The sequence below is a fragment of the Pteropus vampyrus genome, unplaced genomic scaffold (genome assembly GCF_000151845.1).
Source record: "Pteropus vampyrus isolate Shadow unplaced genomic scaffold, Pvam_2.0 Scaffold473, whole genome shotgun sequence".
In the NCBI taxonomy this organism is placed as follows: Eukaryota; Metazoa; Chordata; class Mammalia; order Chiroptera; family Pteropodidae; genus Pteropus; species Pteropus vampyrus.
Window position 1 is genome coordinate 148,072 of NW_011889254.1, and position 22,581 is coordinate 170,652.

Here is a 22,581-nt window from a genome sequence, read left to right on the forward strand (position 1 = left end):
TCTGCCAAATCAGACCCGGGGAGATAAACCGGTCTTCAAGTGTTTCCTCTGGGAGGGGCTGAGAAAGACATAATCGGAGAAACAAGGCAGGGGCCAATGTCTTGTGAAGTTTTTCGTGGAAGCTTCGTCATGGAATAATGCCCTAGAAGCCAGGATGAAGGGCTGCTCTGACTAACTGACCATGGATTGAAGAAGATGCTTATGCTAGTTCAGGAGCAGGAGATGGGAAAAGGATGGGAAACTGCAGAGAGTGAATTCTCTCTGATTCTCTGACTCTGCCAGTGATTGCACTAAAGGACGTATCCTCACCTTGTCAGAGGATGTATTCTGAAGTGTGATTGCTGGCTGCTTCTGTTCACTGGCTGTCTCTGTACTTTTGGGTGGGCTGGCACAGCTGAGATCCAGCTCTGCCCTGATTCTGAGCTCTCCAGCTTCCCACAGGCACCAGCCTGATCATGTCTCTGGCCATCTTCTGTGTCCAACTCAATCAGGAGATTGTAGAAGATAGTTACCAAACATGCCCCTTTATTCTTCCTATTTTTGTTTCCTTGAACTGAGAAAGTTAAAATGGTGAGTAAGTACAGAATGGCAACACTCCGAAGGTAAACTAGGGATAGAAACAGCCTCATTTTCTGTTTCCGAGAAGTACTCTTTTCTCTATGTTGTCCACTGAGACCTGGAAGTTACTCTTCCCAGTGGGAATGGAAACTTTTGTTTCTATTACTTTGTTATGACACTCAGCCCTCATTGGAGCTAAAACTTGATATAAAGCCACAACGAGCTGAGTCGCACATACTGTTTCTTAGGCTTTCTCCAATAGTACCTTGTTTGGAGAGAATTATAACTGAAAGAGAAATATGTTCCCTTTAGCCCAAAACTTGGCTTAGAAATGCTTATTTGGAGAAGCTCTTTTTTTGTTTGCTGTTTAAATAAATCTACCGATATAAATCAATATTTGTGAGTATTAGGGCAGACCAAGTAAACAAACAAAGCCTACATATTTGTTGCAAACAGAAATGCCCTAGAGGCTGTCTATGAAAACTGAGGAGCGGGAAAGGGGTCATTATCTTCTGCACAAAGAAAATTAACTGTTTTATTAGTTTAGTTACATACACATTTTTCTTTAAAAATAGTTGTTACTGAAATCTTGCCAAATTTGTGCCTCATATTAGGCATATGAAACATTAAGAATATTAGGATTAGCTCTCACCTCATCTCCATTATCTGGATAAAACTATTGAAAAAGAGAAAAGCAGCTATTGACAAAGTTTCCTCCTGTTAGATATAAACAATCTCTCAGAACATAGACATCAGATAAGAGCATTCTATGACTGCAGTGACGTGAGAGGAAAAAAAGTGAGAGAACTCGGTAATTTTTCTAAGCACAGACTAAAGCAAACCACAAGAATACCAAAATCCTCCTATCTTGGCTACTATGAGTGACTATCACAGCTCTAGCCTTGATTTATGCCTCTTACCTTATAGATAAGATTTATTCAGATATCCACCCTAGAATTGTTTCCTGAGACCATCCAATCTATAACAAAATCCTGCTTCCTTTAGTCCTCCTCCCAAATGCCCAACCCACACCCAACTTCTGTAATGAATCCTTATTCGCACTTTCTTACTGAGATGCCCATGGCTCCTCATTCTGTGCATATGACTTTGCAAATGTTAGGTCTAGGAAAGAGCTTGGGAACCAAGTCTGGTTCATATGACCTGAGTGGAAGTGGATTTATTGTGCTACCTTTAACCAGAAATATGTATTTTTAATAACTATATAACAGTTGTGTAAAAGTCCTCAATATTTGGAAATTTAAAGCATTTCGTTTATGGCAGAAAGTGAAAGCTGAGAAACAGTGTGCTTTTTCTTTCTTCCTCTCACATCATTAATTACATTGTAAGATATTAAAACAATTTTAGATCCATATTATTGTTATGAAATTTATGTCATATTGCCTTTTTCAAGGATTCTTGTTGATATATGTATCTTGTTTTATTACACATATTCAAAGTAATATCTTCCTCTTTCCATTCTTCCCTTCCACCTACTCTCTTTTCCTTCCTTCATTCCTCTCTTTCTCTCTCTTCCTTCCATAGCTTTTCTCTTTCTTCCCCCTTTATTTCCTTTGTTTTATAGCTCATCAACATTTCTTTAATGCTTTATTTTTTTTCTTTCACATGAACAGTAATTCTGGGTCACAATATTCTTTCCTTAAAACTCTGTTCACATTGCTTCTTTTTCTTCTGAAATACTGTTTTGGGGAAGAAGTCTCATGTTAATCTGATATGATTTCCTTTGAATATACATCTTAAAATAATTTTAATCTTAAAAATATGTAAAATTTCTCTTGGAAAATCTATCAGTTTGCTTCTTGAATAAACTGTAAAGTCAGTTGAAATATTGATGAAACTTCTAAGAAAGATAACAAAATATGTTATTTCAAATGCTGCATAATTAAAAGTCTAATCCTTGCCAACATCGTCAGTCTTTTAAATTTTAGCCATTGTAATGGGTATGTAGTGATATCTCATTGTGATTTTAATTTGCATTTTTCTGACTACTGATAATGTTGAGCATCCTTTCATAAGCTCATTAGCCATCCCTATAATTTCTTTTGTGAAATGTTTGTTTAACTGTTTTGCTTATTTTTGTTGTTTTTTCTTCTTATTATAGAGTTGTTAGAGTTATTTTTATATTTAGATACAGTCTTTTAGAAGGTATCTGCTTCACTTTAAGAAATTGAACTGGATGTTATAGCCAAATATATGAGCGTGATTTAATTAGAAAGGACTTTATGTAACTCCAATTTGTGATATACATTCAAATAAAAGGTTTTAGTATCACGTCAAAAGATTGACAGGTGAATGAGCAATTACATGTTTTAACTCAAAATATATAGTATATGTATATTAGTTTCCTATTGCTGCTGTGACAAAGTACACAACATAGTGGCATAAAACAGCACAAATTTATTATCTTACAAGGTCTGTAAGTCACAAGTCCAAAATAGGTCTTACTGGGCTAAAATCAAAGTGTCAGTAGGGGTGCTTTTTTTCTGGAGACTCTAGGGGAGAAAACATTTCCTTGCCTTTTCCATCTTTTAGAGTAGCGGTCCTCAACCTTTCTGGCACCAGGGACCAGTGCTCCTATGACATTGTAATGCCTGATGATCTGAGGTAGAGCTCAGGCAGTGATGCTAGTGCTGGGGAGTGGCTGCAAGTATAGATGAAGCTTCACTTGCTTCCTGCTGTGTGGCCCGGTTCCTAACAAGCCATGGACTAGTACTGGACCAGTGCCGGTCTGCAACCCAGAAGTTGGGGACTCCTGTTTTAGAGGGCTCCTATACCACTTGGCTTTGGCTCCATTCTGCTGTCTTCAAAGACAGCAACATCAGGCTGAATCTTATGCTTTCATCTCTTTGGTTGTTTTTCTTTTGCTTCCCTTTTCCAATATTAAGGACCCTTGTGATTATATTGGGTCCACCAGAATAATCAAGGAAACTTTTCCTATGCTAAGATCATCTGATCACCTTAGTTACATCTGCAATCTTAATTCCTCTTTGTCATGTAACATAACAAAAACACAAGTTCTGGTATTAAGATGTGGACATCTTTGGGAGACCACTGTTTTGCTTTCCACAGTTATGTATTATTAATTCATAAGATCTCTTCATATTTCTAGCTTTTTTGATTAACCCACAAACTTCTGGTCCCAACTACATCATACAAAAGGACTTCTACGGTGTCTGAAGGAATTTGACAATATAACAGACAAAACTGACAACTACCTTTGATGTAGGTAATTACCTCAAATACATGAGCACATTGGAATGGAAATTATTGCCCAATATCACTCACCTGGAAACTGACAGGTGCAGACTTGAACCCAGTTTCTGTGATTTCACTGGCCATACTTTTGACCCCTTTACTCAAGGAAATATAATACTAAAATATGGGAGGCACTTAATTTAAAAAGATACAAACTTGGAATGAAAACTATCATATTTAGAATATTTTTTAGAGGGTAGTTTCAGAGTAGATCAAGCAGAACACAAGTGAATCAAGGAATTATCCCAGAGACAAGGTATAGAGAACATTGGTCACTTTTACTTACTTTGGTGGAAAAGACATTCTATGGCTGGCATCAAGCAACATACTCCCCAAGAGCCAAGGGCAGTTGAGGATTCAGGGATCTGATCAGGGGAACACTGTTCACAAACACATGGGGGACAAGTACAATTTCCCTTACTAAGAACAGATGAGTGACATTGACTGGGAAGTGATTCTGCTGGGGTAGGCTGAGCCCGAGGGCTTCTCCCCAAATCTCCTATTCCTCAGTGAATGTCCAGGTTGATGTGGGTCGGGAGTGGTGGTTTACAGTGTAGTTTGGGATTATGCTGGTATGTGATTTACGAGTGACATAAATGACATTATAGAATAACAGCAACAAATCCATGACTACAAATTTCTGATCACTCAGCAAAGCAGCCATACTACGGATCTTATCAGTGGACATAAATGCAGTATACATGCATTTTATAGAAAGTTCCAATGGAGAACAAAGCAGAACCTGCCTTAATGATGTCCTATTGTCTCCTTCCTCTCTGCAGTTAGTTGTTAAAAGATTTTGACCTCTTTGTTCCAAGCTCAATTATTTATTCCAAACTGAAAAACTATCTCCAAGAGCTCCTGGTTTCTGCATTAGAAAGGTTGAGCAGCCTGATCAGACTGCAGATTGAAGTACCGTGTCCACATCCTCCGAGGGATCAGGAGGCTGAACGGCATGACTTGCTTTCCTCACTTTTGAGCAGTTTATCTACTGAGCATGTGAATGTCTCCCACCCAGGAGAAGAAGTGACTATTTATCTGAGGGATAGTGAGCCACACTTTTAGAAACAATACATGCACTGTTATAGTTATTAAGAGATTAGTTATATAAAAAGAAAATTATGTAGAATAGTATCAATATTTAAAAAACTAAAGATAAACAGAAAAAATAAAAAATAAGGCTCTTTTTATGAAGACTAACTGAAAAACAGTACTTTAAAAATTTAATTTCTTAGCTGCTGCTATCTGTTTTTCTCTCACTCTCTTCTTTCTTCCTTCATTTTCTCCACTTTTATGATTGGCTATTATTATGAGAAAATGCAGGCTGCAAAGAATCCCCTTAAAACTTGAACAAATTATCACAGTGTTCAGTTAGTAATGCTGAGCTGTTTATTTGTTTTTTACATTAAAGTCTAGTGTCTAGGATCACTGAACCAGAGCAAATAGACCAGACACATGGTTAAAGTGTTAGTGTAATAGCAACAGAAGCTATCGAACACAATTTCTGATTGCCAGAGAGACTGTGGGTTTTGAGGTTTCATTCTGTTGCTTGGAATTAAAGCTACAGTCTTTCCACTCTGCTAGTTCCCAGAGCCTCACTGCAGCTTCTACCTGTGCTCATGAGTCCAGTGGCAAAAGCAAGGTGCATACGTTGTATTCTTTTGTCCATTTCTTGGATTTTTTAAGAAGTGGCACACAAAAACCTCTCTGTTTTACCTGTTCAAACCAAAAATAAAAAAACAATAAAACTCATTTGCAAACTGATTCATTCAGATTATTATTTCCTTTTGGTCTCCCACAATTTCACCAGCCATTTGCAGATGGATGTTTGGATCTCAATTTGAACCTTTTGTTATTAAGAAAACATTCGTCATGCCCACATGCATATGGATTTCTGATCATTTTGGTTTACTGTTGAAATGAAAGGCCACCCTTGAATTAGAGGCTTCTTATGAAATATTAAAGCTGTGTTAATGACTTTTCATTTAATCACTTTTCACATGGGCCAGGTTTGGTTTATGGTTTGGTAAATGTCAAGGGTACTAGTTATAGTGATTTTGTGAATGACCTTCCATGGTACTCTGAATTTGGGCAGGACCCATCTGGCCATTTGAAGATATCGGCATATGGGTCATTGCATATCCAGTAATCACTTGATAAATTCAAACTGTAACGAGCATTTGCACCACTCAAAGGCCCTAGTTTTCCGTTAGTTCTTTTTAGTTGGCATTAAGTCTCAGAGCACATATTTTCTCCTTTGGCCTTGATTCATGTGAGGTAGAAAGATCAGGGTAAATCTGGCTTTCTGTGTGAATCTACACAGTCTTTAGTCCAGAGGAAAAGGAGAAATACTTATGGAAAGCAATGCAGAATCCCCTCAGTATAAAGCTCATTTAAGTAAGTATAAAAATGAATATGTAAGCTCTTCTATCAAAATGACAATAAAAAGTGATGATATAATTTCAGTAGAGGAAGGTTGATGTTTTGGAGACGTTCGGCCTTGTTTCAGTTTATGAGTTACCTATGTGTGGATAGAAGTGAATCATTCACATGCCATTGTTTTTGATATTTGGCATTTCTTGATACCAAAACTCCAAGGAATGTTTTTAAGATAGATTCTAAAAATATACACATGCTGACTTGTATATAACAATAAAATGTTACTATATTTTTTTAAGAGTCTCTCAATGCTATGACACAAGGTTCTCCTTATGGTCTGCAGTCACTTGTGTTATACTAATTTCTTATCTTATATAAAAATGGATTATCTGCATAACTATTCCAATAGTTCTGTGAGGGAGCTAGGGCAGGTGGTACTATTCTTCTATGGTAAATAAGAAAATTCAGAGTCTGTCAGGAATTGTGAGGGCTCTAAGATTTTACCCTATGTGCAAGCTGACAATATGGCCTGTTAGTGTTCTCTGGATGCTGACAGAAGACATAAAACTCCTAGATCAGAGACAAAGGCAACATACCAGAGAGCTTGAGCATGATATTGGCTCCATTTCCCCATGGCCTCCAGCTCCTGAGGGGTGACATAGGTGGACCTAGATGGATGCTGCGCATGCAGTGGGTTGTTACAGAAGAGGTATTTATTGTTTTTATAGTGAGTTCTAAGCAAACCAGCTCTTTGGGTAGAAACATTTTATCCTTCAAGGTAGCTTCTTGCAAAAACTACCTCGAGAAGTGGCCTCCATAAAGAGCTGTCACGGCCTTACATTCATGGCATAGCCAGCAAGAACGTAGAGTGTTCAGGGCACATGGGCATTGCCTCTTCCAACAGAGTCAGGGGTGCTTAAGTGATATTTTCAGGCTTATAAGGCTAATAAGTGGCAGAGCCAAAGCTTAAACCCAGGTTCTCAGATGCTAACTTTAGTGCTTTTTCGTTAATGTTAATTAATGTTAATGTCACTAACATAAATGCTTATACTAACACAGAAATGAACACTGAATACCCAGACCAATAATTTATAGGTTATTAATCCTACGTCAGAGACTTCAGTGCTAAAATGTATATACATTATCATTAAATCTTCTCACATTGCTGGAAAGTAGGTACTGTGTTCTTTAAAAATAAAAAAAAAGGTGAGTCCAATTAAGTACATTTCCTATATTGTTTACACAGGTAGAAAATGGTAGACTCCAAAGCTCATGCAGCCCAGACAGTCTCTTTTGTAGGGATAATTTTAGTGGTGTCAGAAATTCTGTATATCCAAACTCTCTCTTTCATAGCTTTACCAGTCCTTAAAACCTTCACTGTTAGAGATTTGATCTTTCAATTTAAGACTCTGTTTCTTGTTAAAAACCCCAATTCCTTGAAAGGGTGACAATATAGTCATTTTACACTTGAGAGTGAATGAGTTGGAAAGGTCCTTTCATGTTTTAAGTGTTGATGGAGTGGAAGGCAGAGAGAACATGAGGATAGAGTTGTTGGTTTGGTAAGAGGAGGCTACGACAAGGACAGAGGTTAAGGAGTGAAAGAGGTTGGGCTAAAAATGGGAACATTGTCCAACTCAGTGCTTGGTCGTGTGGTTAATGCTTTAGTTTGTTGTACTTAATAGTTGAGTATCTAACGCAAAGTGACATTGTGTTTAAAAAATCAGACCATAGCTGATTGCGACTGTCTCAAATCTCTGCTTATGAAGAGATAGTTTTGTAGTCCCCAAGAATATGGGCTTTGGAACCAGAGGGTCTGAGTTTAATCCTAACACATCCATGTCTTAGATGTGTTATTTTCCATATTTTACTAAACACTATGCCTCAGTTTCTTCATTTGTAAAATTGGGATAATAATAATAGGGATTTTATGAAGATTAAATAATAGAGTTAAATCATTTAGAAGAAAACCTGATATTTAGTAAGCACTTATTATTATAAGTAGCCCACCTAAAATTCTTTTTAGAATGACAGCTAATATGTAAAATAAGAATATTTTAAAAACATGACCTCCTTTAATTTATCATAATGTTAATAGTCTTCCTCTTTTATGATTTCAATTTACAGGAAATTCCAGAAATAACTGAGAAATGCTCAATTAGGTTCAATCAATTGTAATCCATTTATATGAAAATAATTATTTCTTAGTCTACGGCCATGCTACCCTGAACAAGCCCGATCCCTCTGATCTTGTCTGATCTCAGAAGCTAAACAGGGTCGGGCCTGATTAGTACTTGGATGGGAGACCACCTAGGAAGACCAGGCACTGTAGGTGTAAAACATAATAAAAAAAGAAATAAGGGATTGTAAGCTGACAAGGTCCTTGCAATCTGTGAGGTCAACCAAGGGTTACCTTGCTTAAAAAAAATAAATTATTTCCTGAATAAATTATAACTAAAAAAATTAATTGTAATTTTTTACGTTACAAAAGCAATTGCTTTAATGGTTTAACATTTGGGAGCTCCTATTTTGCTTCAGAACTGTGCTGGTTTCTGAGGAAGGGCACCACTGTGAAGAAAATACAGCTTCTTTACAAGGAGCCTACAGTGTAGTAGAAAATACTGAGAGATGAACCGATTAGTATTTTTTTAATAAGAAAACGTTAAGACATAAGAAAAAAGGAAAGAAGAAAATCATACCTCTCAGAAGTAACTTTTCACAATTTTAATTTTTTCTTCTAGTCTTTTCTTATGTATGTATTTTTTAACATACATACTGTATGTGTGGTTTTATACTGCTTTTTTCTTAATGTTATATTGCATTCATTTACTTATCTCATTAAATAATTTTAGAAAAATGATGTAAATGACTGGTATTATATCATATGAACATATCACAATTCATCTCACCATCATTCCCCTTATTATAAAGGTAGGTTTCTAGTTTTCACTAGACTATAGCTAAAACTTGGTAAATAACTCCTATGTAAGTTTGTGTGTGAATCTTTGATGTTTTCTACAGTATAATAACTCTTTAAAGTAAGTAAACATATAAATATCAAGAAGGGAAATTAATGCTTTAAAGATTTGTAATAGATGTTGCCAAATTCTTTGTAGAAAGTTTGTATCGATTTACACTATTAATAGTATAAGCAAATATAAATTATGCCACATGCTCAATACTGTTTCTTTTTATTTTTGCCAATTTTATAAGTAAAATGATATCATAGTTTCAATTTTCATTTCTTTGGGCACTAGTGTGAATTTTTAAAATCTGTTTGTATTTTTATTTTAGTAATTTGAATAAAATTGAGGTTTTCATAATTTTTTGACACTTTGAATGTTTTATTTTGTGAATTGCCTGTTAATGTTCTTTGTTAATTTTTTAAACATCGTATTCACTTTTTTCTTGTAGTCAGACTATTAAAACTGTCATCTGTGTGGGAAAGTTCTTTCCCATTTTGTTTTTTCTAGTTTGCAGAGAGAAGAAAAGGATGAATATAAAGAGAAGCAGATGTGAGAGACTATTGCAGTCTCTAAGAAAGAGAAAAAGAATGCCTGAAATGTAGCTGCTATTCTTATACAGATGAGGGAAATGAAGCTTAGGGAATCTGAGAATTTGTAAATATCAGAGGCAGCCAGTAAATCTCAGGAGTGGACTTCAGCCTAGGTATGTAGGATGCTAAAGTCTGTACTCTTGATCAATATGCTATACTGACTCCCTCATTCTCTCTTTGCTGCTATAGAGGCTGCCAAGACCATTCATTCTTTTCCATGGAGTACTGATTATTCATACCCACAGTAACAATGTGGGTTGAAATTGTAGAGGAGCGGGCCTGACATGATCAGATTTATCTTTATATATCATTGTATTGTATTATTTAGCCAGTTATAATTACTAAGTATTGATTATATCTTCTGTTTAAAAAATGTCAAACAAATAAATTGTAGTGCATGTAGCAGATGCTTCAGTGCATGTTTATATTCTTGTTTCTTTGAAAAAGTATATATTCTGCTCTTGGCATGTGGAGTGTTTTATAAATATTAATTAGAACTTGATAGTTGATGGTGCTAAGTTTTATGTCCTTAGTGATTGTCTGTTTAGTAGTCCTATCAATTGTCAAGAGGAGTCTGTGGATTGGTTTATTTCTCCTTTTAGTTCCACTATTTCTTGTTTCACTTATTTTACAGCTCTGATTTTTGATGCATACGCATTTAGGATTGCTGTGTCTCTTTGGCAGATTGACCCTTTTATCACTATATAATGTTTCTCTTTGTCCCTGGTAATTTACTTTTCTCTGAAGTCTACTTTATCTGGTATTAATATAGGTACTCTTATTTTAATTTATGCTTGGTATTTTTTCCCATCATTTTATGTTCAGTCAGTTATAATTAAAGTTGTTGTTGTTGTTGTTGTTGTTGTTTTAAGACAGCACACAGGGTCATTTTTGTTTTTATTCATTCTGTTATTCCTTGTTTTTTAATTACATATTTACATATGAAGGTAAAATTAATCTTTTCTTATTTTTAATTACTGTAAAACAGAAATTAGTAGCAGTGCATTCTATGTTTATAATATATGAAAATTTTAAAGTATATCAACACTATAATATATGAAAATTTTAAAGTATGTCAACACTAAATTTTAAAGTATGTCAACACTAAATTTTAAAGTATGTCAACACTAAAATTTTACATTTTTTATGTCATTTTTGTTTTTATTCTGTTAATCCTTGTCTTTTAATTTCATATTTAGACTATTTACATTTCATGTAATTTTTAATATGGTAGTGCTTCAGCCTGCATTTAATTGCTTTCTGTTTTCTCCTGTGTTTTTCGTTTCTCTGTTTTCTTTTTGCTGTCTTTTAGTGAGTTACTTAAACATATTTTATAATTTTTAATTTTGATTCCATTTTGATTCAGGTATAGTGTTCTGTGTGTATCTCTTTGTTTTTTTAGTAATTGCAATTACGCATGCATAAAAACCTCCATTTATGTCCCTTTATGCTTCATTTTTATCAAATATAATATAATATAACATATAGCATTTAATATTATAATCTACTATAATTATCTTAAAAACAAGAAAAAAGACTCAAAGGTGGAGAAAAAAGGGCAAACTGATTAGGAACATTGGGACCCAAAGAACAATATAGTAGTGAGCTCCCTGAGAATCCTTTTTGCCTCTCGTATATCCCAGGTTGAATCCTGGCAAAGCCAGCACCTGAGAAAGATCAATGGACACAGATAAAAGCCCAAAGAAAAGTCAACTGTCTCTAATTAAAGAACTGGGAGAAGGGCAATGCAGCAAGATCAAAAACTTTTCAATAATAACCACGTTCCTCCAACCAAACACGGAAAAACACAAGTCTTCTGTTACCTCAGTAGCAAAGACTGAATGGGGAGCCTAAATTTCTACTCGCATTTGGTGATAATAAGGCTTTGTATGATATCTATTCTTCTAAGTATGTTGAAGTTTGTTTATGGCTCAGAATATGATTGATCTGGGTGTACGTTCCATGTGCACTTGAAAAGAAAGCATATTTTGCTGTTGTTGGGTGGAGGGTTCTATACTTTATTTAGATTTAATTGGTGGATAGTGTTGTTCACTTCTATAATTTTTAATGATTTTGTGTCTTGTGCCAACAATTACTGAGGGAAGTTTTCAATTATAATTGTGGATTTGTTCATTTTCTCTTTAAGTTCCATCAATTTTTGGCACATATATTTAAAGCTCTGTTGTTTGATTTATATAAATCATTTTGATTCGTATAAATTGTTATGCATATATGGAAGATCAAACTTTTTATTATATAGTGTCCTTTTTTTTATCTGCAGTATTATTTTTTTGAAGCTTACTTGGTCTTATATAAATACAATTCTCCAGCTTTCATTTGTATAATGTTTGTATGGTGTATCTTTCTCCATCCTTTTCCTTTTTATCTATATACATTTTTAAATTTAGAATAGATTTCTTATAGATAGAATGTATTTGGGTCATGCTTTTTTATCCATTCTGAAAGTTATCGTATTTTAACTATTTTCTTTAAATTATTCACATTTAATATTATTGATATTGTTGGATTAGAATCTATCATTTTTCTAGCTATTTTCCATTTCTTTCATCTGTTCTTTGTTCATCCCATTTCTGCTTTGAACTTTTCTTTTTTATGATTCTCCTTTATCTCCTTTATGGACTTACTATTTATACCTTCTAAAAATTTGTTTTAGTGGTTAACCTTGGACTTACAATATATATATTTAACTAATAATGTCTTCAAGTGGTATTATACTACTTCATATGTAGTGCAAGGACTTTCAACTGTTTCTCAAGTCCTTCTTCTCATCCTTTGTAGTGTTGTCACACTTAAAATTTTCATATTTTATAAACATAGAATAAGCTGCTACTAATTTTTGCTTTACAGTAATTAAAAATAAGATTAATTTTACCTTCGTTTATTTTATTTGCTTTATTCTTGTTTTTTTAGATCCAAATTTCAGTCTGATATATTATTTCTGCATGAAGAACTTCTAACATACTTTGAAGAGTAGGTATGCTGATAATAAATTTCCTCAGTTTTGTCTGAAAAGTATTTTTTCTTTGTTCTTTGAATGATACTTAAGCTGGATATAAAATTCTGGGTTGACAGTTTTTCTTTGACCACTTTAATGGTATTGTCTTCTACCTTGGTTGTTTCTGATAAGAAGTTAGCTGTAAATTTTGTTTTTCTTCCTATTTATGCAATGTTAATTTTATGTATGGCTGTCTTCAAGAACTTCTCAGTCTTTGTTCTTAGCAGTTTGAATATAATAGGTGTATATATATATATATATATATATATATATATATATATATATATACACACACTCCTCTTATCTTGGATATATAAATTTATATATATAAATATATAAATTTATTATGCTTGCTGTCATTTGAACTCTTTGGATCTATTGTTTCATGACCATCACTAATTTGGAAAACTCTTGGCCTTTGTTTCTTCAACTCTATTCTTCTGGCCCTTTGTGTCTTTCTTGTCCTCTGGAATATTGTTCCACAGTTCTTGGATATTTTATTATTAAAACTGCTTTTTAACTTGTTTTTCTTGTTGGGTTTTATTTTGGGTAATTGCTGTCAACATTTCTCAAGTCTACTTAGTTTTTCCTTGGTTATGTCAACCTACTAATGAATAGTTGAAGGCATTCCTTATACTGTCTTATTTATTTCTAACATTTCTCCGATGCAATTACTCCTCTTATCTTGGATATCTTTCACCTTTTTATTTAGAACCTTTAATATATTAATCAAGGTTATTTTAAATTCTCTGTCAAATAATTCCAATGTTTGAGGCAGAAGCTGGAATTTGCATAGTTTTTAAAGTAGTACTCAGAGTTGCTTATCACTATGTAAATTTATAAAGAAACATTACAGACCAGCACGCTCACTTGGCCAGCTTGCCAGGAGTAAAATTGAAATAATAAAACAGAAGAAACAATTTGGCACTCTGCTAGGATATTATTCTCACTAGAATACTCAAATGTGCTAAGTCTAATTCTACAAATTTAAATTTATAATCTTTTCATCATAAGAGCTTTATTTCTCCTCTAGCACTTATATAAATGCTCTGAGCATTATATATATATAATTTTGAGTATAATTTTAAAGGAGGATATTATAGGGTTTTTTTGACCCAATTGTTTAAAATGTTTTTTTTTTCCCCTGTCATAATCTTCCCTCACTAATTTTTGTATGTAATGTTTCTTTAGAAAATGCTCCCAAGGCTCCAGCACATGCTCAGACAACTAACACCAAGATTTTTTTTCAAAATACAGTGGTGTTTTTAATTCCTGAAAGAGTCAGCTGCAAAAATTATGTGGGTAACTTTGAGGGATAAACACACACACACACACACATACACACACCACAGATAATGTGATAGTTCCTTTAAAAAAAAAGACTTGGACTATTTTGCTTATCTTGATATTGGGGTGTATATTCTTATCAGGAACTATATTTTTTGATATGTGAATAATACAGGCTTAATTTCACAAGCTATTTACCCATCCAACCATTTATCCACTCATTCATTTATTTATTTAACAAACATCTTCTCAATGCCTATCTTCCAAATTTTCATGAATAATACAAAGATGCTTATTGCAGGAAATTTATGATTTACTGAATGAGATAAGACATAATAAGAAGTAACAATAATACGCAATAAAGTGTGACGTTCTTATTGCTCTCTAGAAGCAGAGCCTGCGTGAAACACCTGTTTGCCCTTTCAATTGCTAGATAATTTCCTGCACTCATTCTCTCCCATGCTCAGTTGCACAACTCAAATTCACTCAGAATGAGACTGCTTGTGTTTCTTTTATGTTCTCTGGGGTTAAAATTCTCTCCCTGATGTACATGCACAATCCCAATAATATTTATGAGAGTGACTAGTTCCAGCAGGAGTCTCTGCCCCTGAAGCTGTTGGAAGGCATTTGAATAGCTTTTCAGTGAAGATTAATGGTTATAGAAAAGAAAAAAAATCTAGATCTGTCAGCTGGAAGTTAACTCGAAGGACTATAACAGAAGAAAGCCAGTGAGGATACTTCACAATTAGAGGTGTGCTTGAGGAGTTTATGTTGGAGCTAAAGCTTTGATGAATTACATGTGTAATGCTACTGACAGGAAGGTGTCAAAGTGTGTGGAAAACAACAGAGAAAATAATGAGAGTTACTATTCTATAATGCCAAAGTATACCGATAATCTATTTGTTTAAGAGAATAGTAAACAAATGCGTTTGTTTGGGTTTAGCTCATTTGCCAAGAGAGACTTAGAAAGAAAGTTGTCCCAAGTAGAACTGTGTTGCTGTAAAGGGCACAGATTATACTTTCAATGATTCAGGTTTTCAAATTTCCAGTGAGCATAGGATCCTGCAGTTAAACAGAGTTTCACTCTGTCTTTCTGGTCTTCACTTGTCTCTCTGGGTAGAGTATCCAGATGGAAAAACAGAGTTAAGAATGAAGTAAATAGAAGTTTGGTCCAGGAATTTTAGTTATTCCTCAAATACATATTGTGTTTTGGTCATTTTTTTTATTTCGTATTTTTACTTTATTAATTTTAATTTTATTTCTTTTATTTTTTAATTAAATTTATTGGGGTGACATTGGTTATTAAAATTATATAGGTTTCAAGTGTACAATTCAATAATACATTATCTGTATATTGCATTGTATTTTCACCACCCAGTCAAATCTCTTTCCGTCACCATATACTCGATCTCCTTTACCCTTATCTACCTCCTTTCCACCTCCCTTCCCCTCTGGTAACCACAAAATTGTTGTCTGTGTCTATGAGCTTTTATTTGTTTTACTTGTTTGTTGCTTTCAGTTTTATATTTCACATATGAGTGAAATCATATGGTTCTCAAATTTTTTCTTTCTTATTTTGTTTAGCATGATATTCTCAAGATCTAACCACATTGTCACAGATGGCAGTGTTTCATCTTCTCTTATGGCTGAGTAGTATTCCATTGTATATATGTACCACATCTTTTTCCAGCACCTATTGAAGGACACTTTAGTTGTTGCCATATCTTGGGCACCAAGAATAATGCTGCAATGAACATCGGGGTACATATATCATTATGGATAAGTGTTTTCAAACTTCGAGAGTAGACATCCAGAAGAGGGATTGCTGAGTCATATGGGAATTCTGTTATTTTTTTTGAGAAACTTCCATACTGTTTCTCATAGTGGCTGTACCAATCTATATTCCCACCAGCAGTGTATGAGGATTCCTTCTTCTCCACAGCCTCTCCAACACTTGCTATTTATTACTTGTCTTGTTGATAATAGCCATTCTAATAGGTGTGAGGCAGTATCTTCTTAAAACACAGTTGAGACAAATTTCACCGTTTGATTTTCTTTGGAATCTTACTTCTTCTCATTGTGACTGAGAAGCTTGTGACTTCTTAGACATTAGTTCCTACATGATCTGTAAACTTTGATTCAACGATTTGGTGCTATATCCAAAAATCCCTCATTCTCTCACTCATTTTAGGGGTCTAGAATCTCAGACATTGCTGCATTCCAGATAACAGAAAGCTACAGGGAAAACTCAGGCAGGATGCCACCATCTTTATGATTAAAATAGAGTTCTCTATTACTTGCCGGCTGTCAACACAGTCCACCTAGAAAAGCCATCACCTTAGACAGACTCTGTAGCCAAAGGTCTTCCTCCTTATAGAACAAGCTGTCCTACTCCACTGTCCTGAAGGAAAGGCTGTGTCTTTATGAGTCTGAGCAGATGGTTACCCTGCCCCTTATAGATAGTCTGGCATCTGTGGTGTTTGACACATTTTTTTTTCTTTTTCTTTTTTGTTTAAACTTCATCAGAGCAAAAAACAAATCTTTCGGAGGAATGAATTTGAAAAGTATGTATTTCTATAGGTTACAAATCTATCATGTTCTTGCTTGCATTTCATAAACATTATTGAGGTCAATACACTTAAGAACAGGAATAAGAAATATTTGCTAGGCTTAGAATATCATGTACTATTAGTAACTAACAGCACATAGGGGGAGAATTATATTTTTTGAGGTTTAGATTTGGGTAAAGCAGGCTCTGAATGATTATAATTTCTTGGATGTTTCGACAAGTTGCTGTAAAATGTAAGATGAATAGGAATTGCTTTGTAAGCATAATACTTAATCATAGCAACAATAATGATTACATTATACTACTAATAATGTACTATATGCTATGCTGCTATGCTTTTTTTTACATGCATTATTTTATTTAATTTTCATAGCTCTTGAGATTAAGTATTATTTCAGTAATACACATTTATAGGTTTAAAAAAGGTTAAGTTATTTGCCAAAGTGATACAATGTTGAAACTAAAAGCAAAGACCAGTTATCTTAGAGTCTCATCCTTTAACATTTAGATTTTGCTATTTGTTACTTGAACAATAGCCCAAGGCAAGATTATTCATAAATAAGTACCACTAGACATTGGAAGAAAATTGCAGAGTGCCAGGCATGCATTGCTTTAGGTTCAGTGGCTTTTAGTTGTTGTTGTTCTGGAGGTCACTTCTGCCCTAAGGGTCATATAGATACGACTGAGGGCATACTAAAAAAGCATTTATAATCCTGACCGTAAAATTGATGGTAAGTAATAGGTCAAAGGATTGTAATGGGATAAATTAACTGCAAAATGAAAGATGAAAGCTTAATATGGCATTATGGCAGTTTTGTTTCTTTTCATTCAATGTAGTTTTGCTCTGTGTTTTCTTTGAACATTTTTGACCACATGTACTGCCCTACACTTGAGAGGCTTGCTGATTTTAGATTCAATATGCCTTTTCTCTACTATTTTGTAGTCAAATTTCTAAGGTGGATTAAAAATTTGAGATATTAATATGCCTATATTATTTCCAAATTAAATAAGTTTTTCCTGATTCTAGAAGGCTTACGAAAATTGTAGTGCCTTTTACTGAAAAATGTTCAGCAAATCCTCCTAACTCAGTTTAAAGACTGCCTCTGCATAGCAGAAAGTGCTCTACTGGGTAATATTTGAATATTTGAATTTGCCATCCCAACATTCTTCACAAGGTTGGATCCAGCCAGGGTGTTAAGATTATTTTCCTTGGTTGGCACAAAGTTTTGACTAAAGTTCTCTTTGGTGTCCACCCGGTGGTTGGCCAACTTTCGAGAGCTATATTCTTGGTCTTCATTTGTATAATGACATTTAAAATATTATATACCAGAACTACACTATAATATCTAGAAGATATTTTTAGGGAAGAAGGTCTTCCCAGTTGAGTTAAGCAATCTATAACAGGTTTTTCCTTCTCAGGCAGTTGCCTCACCTTTTCTTAGTCAGTGTGCATTTTACATATTTATTTTACTGTATTACATTCACTTGTTTGTTTATCAATTCTTTCACTCTTTTTTTGTGTTGTTTCTTCCCTTAGGCTGCAGTTCCTAAAGGATCTGGCCCATTGTAGGTATATAGTAAATATCAACTGATTGATAGAAATATCCTTCCCCAACTTCATTGAGAAATAATTAACAAATATAATTATGTATATTTAAAGTATACAACATGATGATTTGATATACACGTACATTGTAGAATGATTACCAAGATCAAGATAATTAACACATCCATCACCTCACATAGTTAACTCTTGTGTGTGTGTGATTGTGGGGGATAAGAATATTTAAGATCTACTTTTAGCAACTTTTGAGTAAACAATACCATATAATTAACTGTAGTCACCAAACATCTCCTCATTTCCTCCTCATCCTGGCCCTTGGCAAGTACCATTCTGTTCTGTTTCTATAAAATTGGCTTTTTTTTTTTTTTTTTTTTTTTTTTTAAGATTCCACATGTAAGTGCTACCATAGAGTATTTGTTTTTCTGTCTGGCTTAGTTTACTTAGCATAATGCCCTCAGCTTCATCCATACTATTGCAAATGGCAGGGTTTCCTTTTTTTAGATGGCTGGATATTATGCCATTGTATATCACATTTTCTTTATTCATTCATCCCTCAAGGGACATTTAAGCTTTTTCCACATCTTGGCTATTGTGAGTAATGCTGCAGTGAACATGGGAGTACAGATATCTCTTTCACATACTGATTTTATTGATAGAAATAGTTTTAGAAATCTATCGTTGGCAAGTATGTAATAAAATGAATGTTTTTATACTTTTTTGGTGGGAATGTATATTGCCATGAACTTTACAAAGGGAAACTGACAAAGTGTGATGAAGTTTTTAACTGATTCCTTGGAAATTTTAGGGATCTATTTTATAAAAGTCCTGAGATAGTTGATCAAAGATTTATATAAAAGACATTCATTACATTATTTATAATAGTTAAAAATTAAAAGGAACCAAAACATCTGATAATATGCTAACATGCAATCATTAAAAGTGATATTTTTAAAGATATTTAAGAGAATGTTAACAATATTGCCAACATCAAAACTATGTATATAACTGCATAATTTTGAATTTGTAGAAAAAATTACACATGTACATGCATTCCGTTTGGAAAAAGCTGGGAACAAATAAGGCAAAATTTTAAAGAGGTTATCTTGTGGGTGGTAAGAATGTGTGTGATTTTAGTGGTCTTTTTTTTTTTTTAATGTTTGCTTTTCCTTCCAAAGTTGTTGGCAATGTGTGTTTAGTATTTTATAGATAAATGTATTTTGTTTAAAAACACTTTGTAAGAATAGTGATCTAATATACTTCACAGAAAATATTTCTTCTGGGCCGACTGCACTTTGAATAATGATATGTATAATTTAGAAAGCAAATATGGGATTTTAAAATTGCTTTGGACTATTTGTTCATCACTTAACAATAGAACATCCAACAACACAGACATTTTCCTAAAACCATGATAAAGTACATGTATCTTTCTTATCGTCTCTTTTAGCAGTAAAAACAACTATATTTTTGATTACAAACAATTGGTTCATTAAAATATTAGCCAGCCCTATATTCTTAGATAAATCAAAATCTTCAAAGCGAAGAGGTTGGTTTAATCAAGTTACGCATCACGCAGACATTGACCCGAAGGGGGCTGCATATCTATCTATACCGGGTTCTGGTAGCTTTCATGAAGAGCAGGTTTGTTTCCAGCAGTATGTGATTCATTTAAGGAAATGTGATATTTTTAGACATGCCTCTTATGGTCTACATGAATGATGTTTTCTAAGGCTGTCAGTGCATAACCAGTGCATAAGCATACACAGCAGCCCTGAATGCTCCAGAATGTCATTGTCACACCTGAAATAGCCAACAAAGTTAAGCTCATGAGCACGGGTTCTGAAAAAGAAAAATGCCTGACAGAATATGGCTACAAATGAGTTAGAATCATCTTTAGATTTTTAAAAAAGACTTCACTTAAATTTTTGTCATGATACTGAAGGACAGAGTGATGTATGATTATATGAATAAATGTACTCTTAAAGGTCAGCAATTTTTTCATTCACATTAAATTTATTGATGTTACATTAAAATATAATTGCATTCTAAGATGAAAACTATGGTAATAATCTTGCATTTAATTATTGGAAAATTATTTCCTCATTTTGCAAGTGAGAAAACTCAGCCTCAGAAATGTTGATTAACTTGTTGGAGGTCACACAGCTCTTAAGTCATAGACCCTAGATTCTAGCTCAGCTTGGTCTGCAGGCCACCGGACTTACTTACCCTATACACCACTCCAAGCCATTGAGGGAAGCGGACTCTTTCAAGGGCACAGAATTGGCCTTCAACCTGCCCAAAGAGGCCTGCTTCTTCAAAGAAGAGCTCAAGTCTGGGGTCACAGCCTGGAAAAAAGGCAAATTTCGGAGTGGGGGAGCAGTGATAATAACCTTGATTCTACCACTGTAACTGTGAGAAATTTTCTAGGGTAAAGTTGGGTCAGATTTTCTGGTTTGGTTGAAGCAATAGAGACAACTGTGATGGACAAAGGGTGGCTCCCTTCATTTATGTGTTTGGAACCTGGCCTCCCAGCTAGGGCCTTCCCACTGATGAAGGCAGAGCTGGCCAAATCATTAAGACTTTGGCTGGGAAAGAAATCCAGTGTTTTTAAATTAACTTCATGTTTCTCGAGTAAGTAGTTCTGAACTAGCTGGTCTCAGATTTAGTATACGAGAGACACAGAGTTTTCCTGGCAATACCTGAAAACATATTAAGACTGTCACGTCTCTGTTCCCATGTTCTTTGGCAAGTGTGACAGATACTCTAATCCTGTGGCCCACGAAGGGTAACTATGTACACAGGATTTCTCCTAATCATCATCTCCTTTCTCACTTCCTGCTATTATTCTGCCAAGTTTACTTGCCAGGGATTATCCACTGGCTTTCTGCCCTTTTGCCTTCCAGTGCCAGGTTCAACGTATGCACATGGGTGTGCTCTTGCTGTGGCGGGAGGCCAAGATGCTCCTCTGCTAAAGCCACATAAAGAGGTCCAGGGATGTGCAGATCAAGAGGAAAATCAGCCTGGTATACTCCAAGCAGCAGGGTTAAGTATTCTGACCAGAATCTGGGGCCGGCATTGATCTTACTTAATAGTTAACAATAGTGAAAAGAGGTTTTGGTAGTTCTTCCTCTTTCCTTTCACCCTATAGATTAATTAGTGGGACATGAAACATGCGAGTTGAAAATTACCACTTTGGGTGACACCTGGAATGTTTTCTCTTAATTCGTGAAACTCAAGTTTCCAGAAATAAGGAATGTTTTGTGGTTAATAATGCTTAGAAACAACTGAATAAATCAGAACTTGTATTGTTTCTTCTATATTAAGGAAGTTACCTTGGCAATGACCAATGCGATGATGATTGCAATGGTGCAGAAGAAAATTAACGACTATTTTACCTTGAAGGAGCACCAACACATAGGTTCTGCCACATTATGCGGTTTTAATTGCAAAAAGAGATTTAAAAAATTAACAAAATATTTGTAGATTATTGCTCAGTGGATTAGAAATTATCTTGGAGGCATTTTTAAAAATAATATGTTCAGGGGAAAAATTTGGCTGTTGTATACTATCTACTAATAAGAAAAGGATGATGGATTAAACAAGAGTTACTTTCCCAAGGAAATCATTAAATATTTATATAGGACACAACAAATAAGCATCATAAGAATGAGTTTTGGCAAGTTAACAGCACAATTTATCTTTAAAATGCTTTATAAAAACAAGCTAATTAATCCTCCCACCCTTGACATGATAACGTAAAAACAAAAGTGTTACCCTCCTTTTTATGTTGTTCATCAACTTAGTTTTATTTAAATTACTTTTAGTTTGACTGTGTTTTTGATACTACTTGATGTCTTCCTCAGTGATGGATTCAGTGCTGTCCCCTTGGAGATCCATCTGAGGAAGTGACTCTCTCTAAGAAAAGATAAAGTCAAATCAAGCTGGCCAATCACAGCTTGAGAGCTCGTTTATAAATTTCTGAAGTTGTAAATGAATTGGAGCTTTCCAGAGGACTATGACAAGTAAATAATTTCTACTATGCATTTCTCATTGGAGAGAATGTTTAAATTTAGATTCAGTAAAAGTAACTGCCATGATTTCACTAAAGCATCCAGTGTCTTCCTGCTGACAGCCTGCCTTACATTTACATAAACTGACTCCATGAATAGTTTATCAATTTACCAGCTTTACCAACATTTTTTCTCCCAGTTTTATTGAAATAACTGACATTAACCAAATAACATTTGTATTAGTTTAAGATGTACGCCATAATGATATATGTATATATTGCAAAGGATTACCACAATAAATTTCATTAAATCCATCACTTCACACAATTACATTTTTTTCTTATGTTGAGAACTTTTAAATATACAATGTAG

At 34.3% G+C, this 22,581-nt stretch overlaps 1 pseudogene; it reads left to right on the plus strand.

Annotated features, from left to right (window-relative positions):
• Positions 1-8,414: 8,414 nt before the first annotated feature.
• Positions 8,415-8,542, plus strand: LOC111732615 (annotated as a pseudogene).
• The last annotated feature ends 14,039 nt before the right edge of the window (positions 8,543-22,581 follow it).